The 15,204-nt window shown below is 43.3% G+C and overlaps 1 long non-coding RNA gene across 1 annotated transcript in view; it reads right to left on the bottom strand.

Moving 5' to 3' along the window:
* Window positions 1-1,100: 1,100 nt before the first annotated feature.
* The window catches only part of LOC110340413, a 73,820-nt gene continuing 59,716 nt past the window's right edge, over window positions 1,101-15,204 (bottom strand). The window contains exons 3-4 of the long non-coding RNA XR_005880030.1: window positions 10,993-11,105; window positions 1,101-1,967 (exon numbers count right to left, since the gene is read on the bottom strand). This is a non-coding gene — a long non-coding RNA (uncharacterized LOC110340413). The remainder of the gene's footprint in view (window positions 1,968-10,992; window positions 11,106-15,204) is intronic.

Genomic DNA, 15,204 nt, shown 5'->3' with positions numbered 1-15,204 from the left:
TCTTTTAAATTTATTAATGATCTCTTTTGGTGTAGTTTCATTGCAACACATGGATACCTGGTTTTTGCCAACATCATTTGTTGAAGAGGTTGTCTTTTTCTCCAATATGTATTTTTGGCATTTTCCTGAAAATTAGATGGCTGTGATGGAATTAACTAAGACTCTCCAATTCATTCTTGAGATGAGGTTTCACAAAGAAGGAACATGTTTTTGACTTGTCCCAAGGAACAGTTGATGGAGCAGGCATACTCCTCAAGACAGACATATTCTTTTCCTTCCACTCAAAACAGTTTTAGCAAAGGCACTATACTTCAGAGCAAGGCTGTAAAGAATGGAAGTGACATTGTTACAGTGACAGATGATGGCACGGCTTGCACCTGTTGACACTGTCAACCTGGCACATCCTGGGTCAGAGTCACTTGGCAGACGATATCTTTCAAGCCAGTGTTAAGAGCAACTAGGAAATTCTTTGTACACTGGTGTTCACCACCCAGTGTTCATTAATAAAGACCAGATGGCAACAGATCAATGACTCTGCTGCAGGCTGGACAGAGATAAGTGTGAGGAAGAGAATTCTGACAGGAGGGTGTGGGAGATAGGCTCTACTCTGGGGTCTGTCACTATTAACAGAGGTAAAGAATTATGAAGGACAAATGAGTCAATGAATGGACCACTCTGAAAGCAGGGAAGAGCCGGGTCTTTCTGTTTAGTATAGGCTCAGGATTTCTTTTTTACCAAATGTAATTAAATATTCATAACTAATATATCTACAAAACAGCAGATTCATTTAGCAAGTCATGATGGATTGATCACTGGGGATTCATACCTGGATCCTGGATCTATATTCAGATGGTGTTAATCAGGAATGGAAAGGACAGCTCCATCTGTCCTCAGCTAACATACAGGATTCTGGCCTCCAGCATGATATATCAGGGTCATACAGCCTCAAAGATTTTGCGGAAAACTTCATTAAAATGTCAAACTTAACATGAAGGACATTCATAGCCCAGAATCAGGACTTGAAAGAAATAGCCATTACTTTAAAAGCAAGTAACTGTGGAGCCTGATGAAATAATAAAGTGCAATGGTTCTTAGAGTCTTTATATGAAATAACATTTTATTTGGAGTTTTTGTCAAGTGAATCGCACATCCTAGATCCAGCCATCGGCCACATTGTGGCTCCTCTGAGATCCATCAGTTTAACATTAGAAAGAAAGCGGTACAATTTAGTGACCTGTCACAGACAGCATTGTATAAAGACAGAGAAGCAGTACAAATTATAAATGCAAACTGATCTTCTTCCCCACCTGTCTCGCCAATAAAAGGGATTCCCTAAAAAGGTAAGCTAATATGCTAACATCCTAAAACATACACCACTATCATCCAGTAATTCACGGCAGGGTTCCTCTTCCCGTACCACCGAGATTAGTCTGGGAGCTATGGTCACATCTTTATTTACTTTCAAAATTCCAAACTCCATCTTCCTTTTTGTTTCCATGTGTGGTCTTTTGTTTTGATGGAAAAGATTAAATTTTGTATTTAATTGAAAATCAGTATCTTCTGAGACTGCGTTGTTGGTGGGCCTGGATCAGGCGTGTGGCACAGTGTTTGATCATAGAACATTTCTCTGACTATGCATCTTTGAAGTAGTTTATCATAGTCATGACTATTGTAGCAGCTTTTAGTATGTGTGGCTATTAACATCAAAATCTCCTGATTTATTAACCATGTCAGGAAAGAATGCTATTGGAAAATAGATAAAAATGCTTAAGGTGATTGACGCTGGTAGAAAGAGCTGTTCCTGGAGCTGGAAGGTTGGCTCAGCTGTTAGGAGCACTTGCTGCTCTTCCAGAGGACCTCGGTTTGAGTCCCAGCATCCACACAGCAACTCACAACGTGCTGTATTCTTTTCCTTCCACTCATCCCATCCATGGGGATCTGATGCTCACTTCTGGCCTCCACAGACACTGCATATAAATGGTACACAGACATACATGTGTATATGTCGGTGTCATAATATTATATGTCATACACATAAATATTTTTAAATCAGAGAAAAGTTATAAAAATATATGTACTCTTGGCAGAAAACACTGACCTACTGTTCATAGGGAGAAAGAGAATTCATGATGACCCACACCCTCATGCATAAATGTAGCCTTAGTTCACATGCCTTTCATAAAAATCTACACCGGGGAGGCAGAGGACTCTGGAGTCTCTCCTGTGGCTAACAACATGTACCTGGAGCTCCAGAGAGCAGCTTTGTTTCATACAATAAGAGAGGTATATTATGATTTAAATGCTTATGTCTTCCCCAAAAGTCATGGACTCAAATCTAATCCCTCATGTGATCATTCCAGCAGCAGAGCCTTGAAATGTGACTAGGTCAGGAGAGCCAAGCCCTCACAAGTGGCTCACTGTTGTCCTCATCTCTAGCAAGCAACTCAGCTTGGACCCATCTCATGGGTAAGTGGGTTAGCGACCTTCCCCTTAGCAGAGCTGGGGTACTACTTTAAAATTTCCTTTTATCCCGAAGATCTCTGTCTCTTCAGAGTCCAGAACTTAGCCTCTCACACCACTCCCAAGATCGACCCTGCTCCGACCCACATCATCTCTATAGTCTTCAACCAGGAAAGGGAGACCCTGTAGAACAAGCTGGAGCTTTTCAAACAGTAACATGCATCGATGACATCAGAAAGTGGGGACCACCCTCCAGAAACTCTGAGAAACCCTTGGGCCCTGAACCATGCTTTCCTATCAAACTCAGAAAGTTGCTTAAGTTACAGTAAGAACATCACCACACTTCATTTTGCTAGGCAGAGAAGGCTTTTCTGGCCCAGTGGTGGACATTTTCACATCGCCTGGGTGCTAATGGGCTGGCTGGCTAGCAAGTATGCTGCCATTATTTATTCATTACCCCTATTTGAATGTCATAGCCTGCCTGCTACCTGAGAACAAGGTCTGCCCCAACATTTGAAAGTTGTTGGATCCTCGAGTTGTCGTCTATCTTCAAGCCTCATTCAAGGCTGTACAAGTGGCATTCTCCAACAATCCTGTACCTTCCAGGTGGGTCTATTGCCTTTAGCCTCAGCTCAACTCACTCAGAGCGAACACTTCAACAAAATGTCTTATAGCACAATGCCATGTTTTAACATAACTTTAGGGAGAACGGGCAGTGTGACCCATGACTCCTACTATCACAAACGATTAGGTAGGTGGGCATAGTGGCATATGCCTGTAATGCTAGGACTCTGAAAGTAAGGCTGAGTCAGGAGGATTATAAATTCAAGGCTAGCCTGGGCTACACAACAAGACCATTTGATCTAGAGACTGGAATTCAATCCAATCTGATCTAATCAGAAACTTGTATTCTATTTCTCTATTTTTTAAATTTATTTTTAGTGTGTGTGTGTGTGTGTGTGTGTGTGTGTGTGTGTATGTGTATACCATGTCATGCCTGTGGAGGTCAGAGACCAATTTTCAGGAGTCCTGGGCTCAAACTCAGGTCATCAAGCTTGGTATCATGTACCTTTACCCACCGAGCCATTTCCCAGGCCCTGCCATTCTGTTTTTAAAAGCAACATAAAAAGAAATCCGAAGCTACAGAAACAAGCTGACATAACTACACTGGTCAGGGTACATGACCAGTAACAGCAGAAGTAACGAAGAGAGTCCTTTGAATAGATCCAAAGGTAAGGTTCCCAGAAGCCGACAGGAGACTGGAACTCAAGTTCTAGTCAAACACAATGAAATGTAAGCTACTACTGTGTGTAGAATAATTCTCTGAGGTAAACAGTAAAGAACAAAGAGATGTTTATACTTGTTAATGTTCATAGGTAAAGATGCACAGATGTGCATTTTAGAAGCATAAGAATTTCAGGATACAAACAAAGAAAGCAAGTCCATTCTGTCATTAAGTGGGATTGTTTTCGTTTTTGTTTTTAATGTACTAGAATGTACAGCCATCCCTTGGTATCTGTAGAGAACTGTTCCCAGAACTATCCACATATGATGAAATCTACAGATATTCAAGTCTCATATAAAATGGCAAAGTATCTCACATAACCTACACATATTCTCAGACACTTTCATCGTGTCTAGGTTAGTTATAACACCTGCTGGGGTGTGAATGCTGTATAACCAGTTATTATGGTATATCGTCATGTCTAGGTTAGTTATGACACCTTCCAGAGTGTAAATGCTATGTAACTAGTTATTGTGGTGTGTCATCCAGGGTGTGATAATAGGAAATAATGTGTGTTCATCTGCAGTTCAGATAAAAATCCTTTTTGATTGACAGATGCTGGAATCTATGCATGTGAAGCCTGCAGACACTAAAGGTCAAGGTTATAGCTTTTATCTGGCCTTCATACAAGCAACCATGCTCCCTCATGGATATGTATATATATTTGTTTACCTAAAAGCCATTTTTAATTTGTTTTTCTATTTTACCAGACATCTACAAAGTACTAGTTTCTGCACTGTGTGTTAAGGAGTCATTGAAAGATAACCTAATTTCCCACTTTGTGGATTAAATTATTCATCAGTATGTAAATTAGTAAGACTAATAAGGACCACTAATAACAGGAGTTTTCTCTGTAGATACAGCTGTCTTGATTTACATATTTTCTCTCCTTCTGCATGTCTTGGTTGTACTTCTTGTCCTCCGATGCCTAGGCGCTCATTTTATGCCAGCTATTCAAAAGGAGAACGTAGAAGTAACAGGAGAAGCAAATGGGCTAGGTGAGCACAAGACACCACAGTAGTAATAACAGTGAAGGATGTCCACACCCCGAGATTTAAAAAACAAGGCAGCAGCTGGGCGGTGTTAATCCCAGCACACAGGAGGCAGATGCAGGTATGAGATTGAGACCAATCTGGTCTGCAGAGTAAATTCCAGGACTGCTAGGGCTGTTACACAGAGAAACTCTGTCTCGGGAAAAAACAACAGCAACAAAGAAAAAGCAAGGCAACAGCACTGGGATATTTATAAACGGCCATTGCACGCCATCCTTTAGATCTTAGGAGTCACGTGGCCCAGACAGTTTCCTGTATCACAGAGATGATGGGAAATACCTGATGATTATTTGCAAAATGAAACCATGAGATTTGCAAGTGAGTGGATGGAACTAAAAAATATTATATTGAGTGAGAAAATCCAAATCCAGAGAGCTCATTTCTAGTTCCAAATCTTCGTGTGTAAGCAGATATCAGGAAAGTGAAAAGGCTAGGGTATCCACTGAGACTGGGCAACGCAACTCTGTATTCTGACTGGTTGTGATTTTCTGTCACGGTGTCCCATCTGTTACAAAGAGAAATTTTCTTGATGAGGGCTGAAGACTGCACTTATCTGTAGGTATAAGGACTCTAGCAAGGGATTATGCTAGCTTAGTAAATTAGTGGTAATAGGTTCTCCTCCCCAAACCATGACTTCACTAGGTTGGCGAGGTTTCCAGTACCCAGCATGGTTTCCCTCTTGTTGAGTAGGTCTTATGTCTAATTAGAGAGCTATTGGTTAGTGTTAAGGTAGGTGTGCCAGTATTGAATCAGGGAAGGGGTTTCAGGTCAGCTCTAGCTAAAGGGTCTCTGGGCCTGTTACTAAAGTGTGTGGTGTTTTCACAATAGGACTTGCCTTCCACCTCTTGGGCATAATCAAGGACAGTAGTATGTTTTGAGAGTCTCTTAGGCAGGTCTAGCCAACAACTCAAAAGAGGGTTTCTTATCTCTGGTTATTGTGAGTTTTGGTAGGTGGTCCTGTATCTTGGGGGAACAATGTCAGCCCCAATGAGAAAGGAAATGTGTGTGCACATGTCCAGTTCAAATCTCTGCTTAATCTGAGGATTTTTTTTAATGTATACAGTATTCTGCCTGTATATATTCCTGCAGGCCAGAAGAGGGCACCAGATCTCTTTACAGATGGGCAGCCACCATGTGGTTGCTGGGAATTGAATTCAGGACCTCTGGAAGACCAGGCAGTGTTCTTAACCTCTGAGCCACCTCACCCTGCCCCTACCTGCGGATCTTATTATAGTATATCCTTACATTTCCAAGGAAAATAAACCCTAGAGAGGAAACAGAAGATATATAGACAATGGAGAGTTATACTGCAGGAAAAGATTAGGGGGCTGGAAACACAGTTCAGCAGGTGGGAGTGCGTGCTGCTCTTGCAGAAGACCTGAGTTCAGTTCCCAGCACCAGTGTCAGACAGCTCACACCCACCTGTAACTCCAGCACTAGGGGATCCAGCTCCCCTTCTGGCTTCCATGGGCACTCCCTGACACCCAGCATCCACATACATGAAACTCACACATAACACATAAAATCTTAAATCTATTTTAAAACATTTTTAGAATCCCCTGTGCTTTCAGAGTGATGTAAAGCAAAAAGTTCTGGCATCTTCTGACCAGATCTGAAACCCCTTGATGGCCTCTCTGGTCTGTGGCACTGAAGCTAAGTGACTCATCTGAAACTCTCCCTTCACAAAAATGTGAAATTTAATGCTCTTCTCTTTCTTTGTTTTATGCTTTCTTTCTTAATAAACATCAAGCAGAGGTTGGTCTGTCATATTTTTATAATGAAACTTTTATAAATGATTAAGAGGAACACACAAAATTTCCCTATCTATTCCAAACTAAAATGATTGTCACACAGATCCCCATCCCCTAAAGAGATAGCCATAAGGGGTTGGAGAAGGGTCTCAGTAAATAAGAACTCTTGCTATGCAGGAAAGAAGGCCTGAGTTAAAATCCCCATACCCACGGAAAAAGCCAGGCTGCATGTGTTCGTAATCCCAGCACTTAAAGGTGGACATAGGTAGGGTCCAACGGATCACCAGCCAGTCAGCCTCATTGAAACAGTAAAGCTCCAGTTTCAGAAAGAGATGCTGTCTCAAAAACTCAGGTGGATGGGGCTGAACAATGGCTCAGTAGTTAAGTACACTGGCTGCTCTTCCAGAGGACCCCCGTTCAATTCCCAGCACCTGTATGCAGCTCACAACTGTCTGTACCTCCAGTTCCAAGAGATCCAATACTCTATTCTGGCCTCTTCAGGCACCAGGCATGCACATGGTGCACAGACATACATGCAAGCAAAAGCACACACATACTTTACCTTCTTAGATTAAAAAAATTTAAAGAGTGTAAGAGGAAGAAACACCCTCCTCTGCTCTCCATGTATATACATATGAGCACATATACATACACACACACACACACAGCACATATATACAAAATAAATATAGTCATGAAACATGCCATTGGGCACTGAGAATGAATTTCAGATGATTCTCATGAGAAAAAAAATTCCCCATGTACTTATGGTCTTTCAAAAATCTATTTCTCCATGTTCCATATTGTACCAGATGCCTTACTGCTTGTTATGATGCAAAAGGTCAAGAAAGACAGTTTGGTACAGTCTCCATCACTCCCAAAAATGTGTCACTCAGCTTTGGCATCAACTTCGAACATTAAAAAAAAAAAAAGGCTTAAGAAAACCATTCCTAATTTTCCAACTGAGTCTTTAAGTTGAAATACAGTCTGTACCCTAAACCAAAAATGGCATTGGTCACTCACTCCATGCACATATACTAGAGGCTTCCACATGTATTGAGGTGGCCTGCTAGGGGTCAATAATGTACTGTGAATCAAATAGACACAGTACTGCCTCCCCAGCAGCAAAAATTAATCCTAAAAATAAGTATGCAGTCATGAATCTTGCTAGGCACATGGAAGGAGAGGCATGAAATGTTACAGACATTCCCCGGGGAGGAGAGATTTCCTTGAGGAAGCGATGCTTCAGGCAACGGCCAGAGAGGTTAGGTACAACCGCAGAGACAAGGAAGTAGGGAAGCCATTCCGTGTAGAGAGGAGTGTGTGTGTGTGTGTGTGTGTGTGTGCGCGCGTGAGCGTGTGTGCGTGCGTGTGCATGTGTGTACAGGTTCAGGAGAGAACATGGCCATGTAAGGACCTGACACAAACTAACATGGCTGGGGTTCATAAACCAAGAGGCTTGCTAAGGTGGGATGGTCAGGACCAGGTCACTCAGGGTCATCTTAGAAAAAGCCATTACTGATGGAATGAGGACTAGGCAACCAGGCTCACAAGCTTTCTCTTCAGGGTTCTCTCCTGCTGGCTGGGAAGAGTGGCTGTGAGGAGACTGGGAATGGTATATTAACTGTGTTTTTGATGATCCTGGGAGGACAGCCCCTTTCAGGATCAACCAATTACATAGCTTCTTCTTTTGCATCCCCAACCACCCTCTTTCCTCTAGTTCCTCTCTCTAGCTTCTAGCCACTTTCCTTATCTCTGAGGACCAGGTACCAGACAATTAGGGGCTGCTCCCATGCTCTGGTACCTGCCAGAACTAACCTAAGTAGCCAACCTTTAGTCTGCCTTGCCCAGTCCTTCCTATGGAAACCACAACCAAGTCTACGGCTCATGTCTATCCTCACTCCCAGTCAAACCTGAATGTCCCCATGTGCCCCCCCCCCACATGGCATACCATGCATCCAGTTCTAGATAGACACCTGTGTGTACAGCTTTCCTTCCTTCCCGTGCCTACATGCCTTATGACCCTGGACTAGAAACAGATTCGCTTTCAAACACAAGAGCCCTGTGCTGGGCGGGCCTTTTCCAATGGTGTAATGGTGATGGTCAAGGGTAAAAAAAGGCTAACAGTTGATAAAGGAGGAATGAGATGAACTGGATACAGGTGTGAGGAAAAGACAAAGTCTAGGATGATTCCTGGGCTTATTGTTCTTCTTTTTCTAACCAGACAATGACGTCATCTACAAAGACAAAGGCAGGAAGGGGACCAAGTTTGAGAGAGAGAATGATGAGCCCAGTGAACTCTCAAGACAACCAAATGTCAGAGCTGCAGGCAGCTAGAAACTCATAGGCAGACAGAGGACTCCACTACCCTCCCTCTCTTACTCAACCACACCAAGATGGGGATTTCTAACAGGACTATTTATAGACTGAGTGTGCGTGCGCGCGCACACACACACACACACACACACGCACACACAATATATCACACTCCCATTTGATGTGAATGACACTTTCAAATGAGGGACATTGCTATATTTATATCTTACTGGTCATGAAAAATTAACTTTCATATGCTGTAGATGCTATTTGATACACATCTGTCTGCCTGCTGTGCATGTCAAACCCAAATCCATTCTGATAGTGAAATGATCTCCAAACTTGAGTAAAATTGTCTTAAAGTACCCTCCGTTCTTTGGACCCTGAGGTACCGCCTTCTTTAGCATGACAGTAAGTCACATTGCCAGATTCTCCCAACTCAGCCTAATAATTACATTTACTTGAGTTTGTAGTCTCCTAATAGGACTCAGACAAACACAACTGGCAGCCATATCGGGGACATATGGTGCATGCCAGTGAGACATAACACACATTTGAGGAGGGCTATCCTTCCAATAAAGCCCTGTGTTGATTGGTCAATTGGTTGTTATGACCCATATGCCCTCCCAGGGCGGTTGCTATGCTCTGCACATCACTGTTGTGCACTTTTCCGTAAAGCACACCCAGAGCTGTAAAGCACATCCCTGCCAGCTAACTTCTGATTGGTTCCTTGCCACGAGGAGGACATCTGACCTCCCAGTGACCAGGACAGGAGAGGCAAGGTCAGGGGAACACATGTTAGCTTGTCATGGCTGCTAAAACAGAGGGGGGGGTGGTCCCTTCAGTGATGACAAAGGTTTTCTCTTGTTTCCCACTTGCGTGACGATGGGAGGGAGCATAGGCAATTAGCTGTGACGATAATAACTACTAATGACAATATAACATTTAGGACCCCTCCCCCCCATGCTTCAGACATTGTCCCCTGGACCTTAGTTACATTATCTCAGTTAATTTTTATTATAACACAATAAGGTACTAGCTTACCCTAGCATAATAAAAGAAAAAACAATCATATATGCTAAAATATAAGATGACCCAAACTTATTGCTTTATGATCAATATGCAATAAGGTTCTGTGAGTATTTCAGAGCACTAAAAATGGTTTAAAGAGAACACATTTACCTACAATGGCCACAGTTTTTGTTTGTTTTGTGGGGAGTGAGACATAGTCTCTATAGAACCCAAACCAGACTGGAACTCCCTAGCCTAGTTAGCCTCGAACTCAAAATCTCCCAACTAAGCTTCCTGGGGTCTAGAATTAAGGATTTTGAAAACCTGGCTAAAACTGGGTCTTTTCACAAGGCAAAGAAATCGAATACAGATGTACCACTAATTATTTCTCCATGGCAACAGGCACAGCTCATGCCTCAAGTCATTTCAAGTGCCTCTAAGAGGTTATAATGAACATCTGAATTCAAACCATCTTTCGAAGATTATGCAAATGTATGTCCACATTACTGGCAACATCATCAAACAGGGTTAAAAAGTTTGCGTTCTCCTGAAGATGCACTTGAGCATGGTGCAGGGGCTCGCTAGACAGGTGCTGTTCGGAGCTGTGAAATCACTCCATTGCAGGGCAAGCATTTGATTCAAGTATTCCATGACAGGGGAGAAACTTATACTGCCTAAATCCAAATGCTAGGATACACACATCATTGAGTACATAAATATTATTAATCTTTCTGCTGTCTAGTAGGTCTGCCACTGTCCTAACACAGAGTGACCTAAATGGTGGGCAAGAGCGTGTGAACCAGAGGATGGGGATAAATTGGTCTGACACTGCAGCCCAGCCACTCATTAACCTTATGTAACTCCTCAGGGGTGGCTGTAACATGCAGGAGCCACATACCAACATTCACGCGTTAGCAGGCCCTGATCCCAATGGCTCAGAAACCTTGGAGAGGCCATAAAAATAAAAATGAGAGCAATTACATTCTTCATGCCAAGCCCCATTCTGGGTGGCTGCTTTTAATTTTTAAATAACCTTTTGGTTTCAAAACAACCCTCTAGTGTATAAATGAGTACCATTGCTGTTTACAAGTGAAGAAACAGAGGCTTAAAGACTTACCAAAGGCAAAATAATAGCAGCCAGGTTAAGGTTCAAAAGCCATGGAATCTGTGCCCTGTCGCACGTTCTTTTCCAGTGGGGCCTCATCCTTTGGATTTGCAGCTAATCTGTCCCTAAAGGAGGAATAGGAAGGAGTTTTCTTCTGGAGAAAGAGCCAGGCTTTCTCCAGCTGGTATAGAGTGCATACGAATGGAAAGAGTCAGCGTCTTAAGTGTTAATCTGCTCTGGAATGCAGATTCCCACAGAGCCTCTCTCTAGGAACCAGGAAGCCTACCTACATTCCAGGATGCTCTTGAACTCACATTGATGCAATTACAGTTAGTGGATGATCTCAACCAAGAACTGGATTTTTAACCCAGTGTGGCAGTGCATGCCTATAAAATCAGCACTTGGGAAGTAGAGGCAGGACGATCAGCAGTTCAAGGCCAGCCTGGGCCATGTGTCACATATGACACTTGTCTGCACAAGACTTTACCTCAAAAAACAAACCAAGAATCCAAGCCTTGTGTCCCTGTAGCTACAGGGACTGTTAATTCTCCCCGAGGGAAAAGTACCCAGCCTTCTGCAGACCAACGTGGAACAAATGCCCTAGTGGGGCAGAGCCTCACATGCCACAGACAGGCTGAGCAGCCCCAGACCCACGTGTCACAGTGTTTCTGGCCGGCATGCATGCGGATCATAGATTGGCTGCCGGAGAAGTGAGAAAAACAACAACAACAAAAACCAAAAGAACAACTTCCTTCCCCACCCCCACCCTGGATGTGTCACAAAAGCAAGAGTGAGACTTTTGGAGCCTGGGTGGGGGGGTAGATGAGAGAGAGAGAGAGAGAGAGAGAGAGAGAGAGAGAGAGAGAGAGAGAGAGAGAGAGAGAGAGAGAGAGAGAGAGAGAGAGAGAGAAAGAGAGAGTTGGAAATAGTCCCAGTCTGGAGAGGAAATGACAGGGAGAGCCAGAGAACCGAGACCAAGATATTCTGCACAAGACAGTCTCATTTGTTTTGCTTTAGGTTTTCTGTTTGGTGTTTTTTGTTTGTTTGTTTTTGTAGTGTGTGTGTGTGTGTTTCTGTATTTCACAATTTATTAGCCGTGTCTTAGGACCTTAGTGGAAGAGGCAAACAACAGAACCAGTTTCTCTCAAGCCAGAGGACGCAGCAAGTCAGGGTCCCTAGTGTATGGCAGGTGAGATAATCACAACACAGACACTTAGGAAATGAGCAGATTCCCTGAGAACGTGAGATCCCTCTGTGCGTGTGTGCGTGCGTGCGTGCGTGCGTGCGTGTGTGTGTGTGTGTGTGTGAGCAGATTCCCTGAGAACGTGAGATCCCTCTGTGCGTGCGTGCGTGCGTGCGTGTGTGTGTGTGTGTGTGAGCAGATTCCCTGAGAACGTGAGATCCCTCTGTGCGTGCGTGCGTGCGTGCGTGTGTGTGTGTGTGTGTGTGAGCAGATTCCCTGAGAATGTGAGATCCCTCTGTGCGTGCGTGCGTGCGTGTGCGTGTGTGTGTGTGTGTGTGTGTGTGTGATGTGAAGAGCAAGATAAACAGAGTCCTTAGATTCAAACTCAGGTCCTCCTGGCATTCAATGATGGGACCCAGCTGAGGTCTAAGCTTTGTGTCTGTCCCTCAGGGACACATCATTGTCCAAGGCATTTGGCACACTATAGTGGATGAGAACCATGGAAGGAATATAATATATCTGAGAAGCATAGACACTGGGAAAGAAGTCATCTCAATCATAGGAGAGAAAGTGGAATCTGTACATAGGACAGAAAAAAATAAAAGACAAGGAAAAACTTCTCAGAGAAATAAAAGAAGGAAAACCAGCTGAAGACCCTGGATATAGAAACAACCATTGATAAAAATAAAGAACTTATTTAACAAATCAAACAGCAGAATTGGCAGACTTAAAGGGCAGACTGGAAGACTAAAACTCTGGTTAAATAGTCAGAAACCCTGTCTCAAAAACAACAACAACAACAAAAAAAAAAAGATAGGAAGAAAAGCAATAAAAATGATAAGCTTTATGTGGCAGAGGCTGGGGAGGAAGTAAGAGTAAACCGAAGAAGGCAGCACGGAGTGAAAATAATAGGAAATAAATGATCAGGAAAAGAAGTAATATACAACACTTCAAATTTAAAAAGATCAGAGACCAGAACCCACATAAAATACAGAAGAATTATAACTAAATTCTTTCAAATTGTTTATTTTGTTTGTTTGTGGTAGGGCAGGGTAGGGTAGGGTAGGGCAGGGCAGGGCAGGGCAGGGCAGGGTAGGGTAGGGGAAGACATAGTGCGGAGGTGAGTGGACAACTTGCTGGGTCCAGCATGTAGGACCCAGGTATCAAACTCAGGACTATAGGCTTGATGACAAGCACCCTTTGTTGTTAAAATGTCTAGGCTTCCAGTCAGGGAACCAATGTTGTTAAAATGTCTTGATTCCTGGTCAGGGAACCAATGTTGTTAAAATGTTTAGGTTTATACAGTAACGAGACACAAACTGTGACTCAACGATCCCACGTGGAGTTTATTGGTAGACAGGGAGGGAAAGGAAGGTGAGAGGTAACCACGCAGAGCTGAGAGAGAGGAGAGAAGATGAGAGAGAGAGAGATGAGAGTAAGAGAGGAGATGAGATGGAGAGTAAGACGAGAGTAAAAGAGAGTGTAAGCAGGCAGGGGTCAGTCCTTTAAAGGGGTCCTTTGCACCTGCATGGTTCTCACAGAACTCTGGGCTGGCCAGAGTGCTGCCTGAGTGCATCCTGCCAGGTAACAGGGCAGGCCAGCGTAATGCCTGAACCTTTCATTCCCACCTTTATTTATGATTAAAAAGAGATGGGAGTGTGAGGCGTGGCAGGTTTGGGATCCAGGACGTTGAGTTCTTAAGACTGCTTTCTGATGCTGCTAATATGTCTAATACTTATGTTTTCACAAATTCAAAGGATTTTTGTAAGTTCCAGAAAGCCAAATTGGACCCATCCAAACAGGTCAGATTCACTCCAGATATTATTCAATCTCTCCCTGGCCCTGGGATTCCCTTCCCTCATCTTGGGACCCCTGGGGAACCCCTCCCTCATCTTACAATCTTCCCCTCAAATACCAGGACCTAAGAAAGAAAATTTTAAACCAAACTTTGTCCTCTACTCTGCTAACATCTTGCCAGATCTACAGAGATGCCAGAGTTCCAGACAGCCAGGATTACAATGGAACAACCAGCTACCCCAGATGTGGCAACACCCCAGCTTTCTCAGGTTCCCCCAAAGATGATCGTCTGTGTCTCGTTACTGGATAAACCTAGACATTTTAACAACAAGCACCCAGTGTAAGAGCTTGATGGAGGGATGTTAGTACCCAGTGTAAGAGCTTGATGGAGGGATGTTAGCACCCAGTGTAAGAGCTTGATAGAGGGATGTTAGCACCCAGTGTAAGAGCTTGATGGAGGGATGTTAGCACCCAGTGTAAGAGCTTGACAGAGAGGTATCTGCAACAGTTGATGGAAAACATTGCTGAAGCCAGGGTTTCATAACCAGCTAAAATGTTGCACATATATGTAGTTGAAGTAAGGGTGTTTTCAAGCATAATAAGGCTTATACATGCCCTGGAGAGATGGCTCAGTGGTTAAGAGCACTGGCTATTCTTCCAGAGGTCCTGAGTTCAATTCCCAGCACCCACATGCTCACAACTATCTGTAATGGGATCTGATTCCCTCTTCTGATGTCCATGAAGACAGGTCAGTCATATACATTTAATTAAATGTTTTTAAAGGCTAGCACATGGAGATCCACTTTGAAATCGCCCACAGTGAAATAGTTCAATGAAAAGACAAACCCAGAAGAAAGCAGAGACAAGTAGAAACAGTTCCTATTAACAACTTAGTAAACATGATTGTCAAGTCTATGGGTCTCAGGTTGTGATGAATGAAAAATCATGGCAATCTAAGAGAATACAGACGTTCACGGTCACTTTTCTACATCAATGTGGTTGAGCCACAATGGCCAGATGTTTGGTTAATGCAGCTGGATGATGCTGTGAACATAATTTCTAAGTGAAATTAAAGTCACTAGGCTTCAGATAAACATTACCTTCTACGGGTTGGAGAGATGGCTCAGAGGTTAAAAGCTCTGGCTGATCTTCCTGAGGACCTGGGTTCCATTCCTAGCACCCACATGGCAGCTCCTAACTGTCTGTAACTCCAGTTCCTGGGGGTCTGACACCTTCACACCAAT

The sequence above is a fragment of the Mesocricetus auratus genome, unplaced genomic scaffold, assembly GCF_017639785.1.
Source record: "Mesocricetus auratus isolate SY011 unplaced genomic scaffold, BCM_Maur_2.0 Super-Scaffold_100010, whole genome shotgun sequence".
Taxonomy (NCBI): Eukaryota; Metazoa; Chordata; class Mammalia; order Rodentia; family Cricetidae; genus Mesocricetus; species Mesocricetus auratus.
The sequence above is the reverse complement of the archived record's forward strand: the minus strand, read 5'-3'. Positions and strand labels throughout refer to the sequence as shown.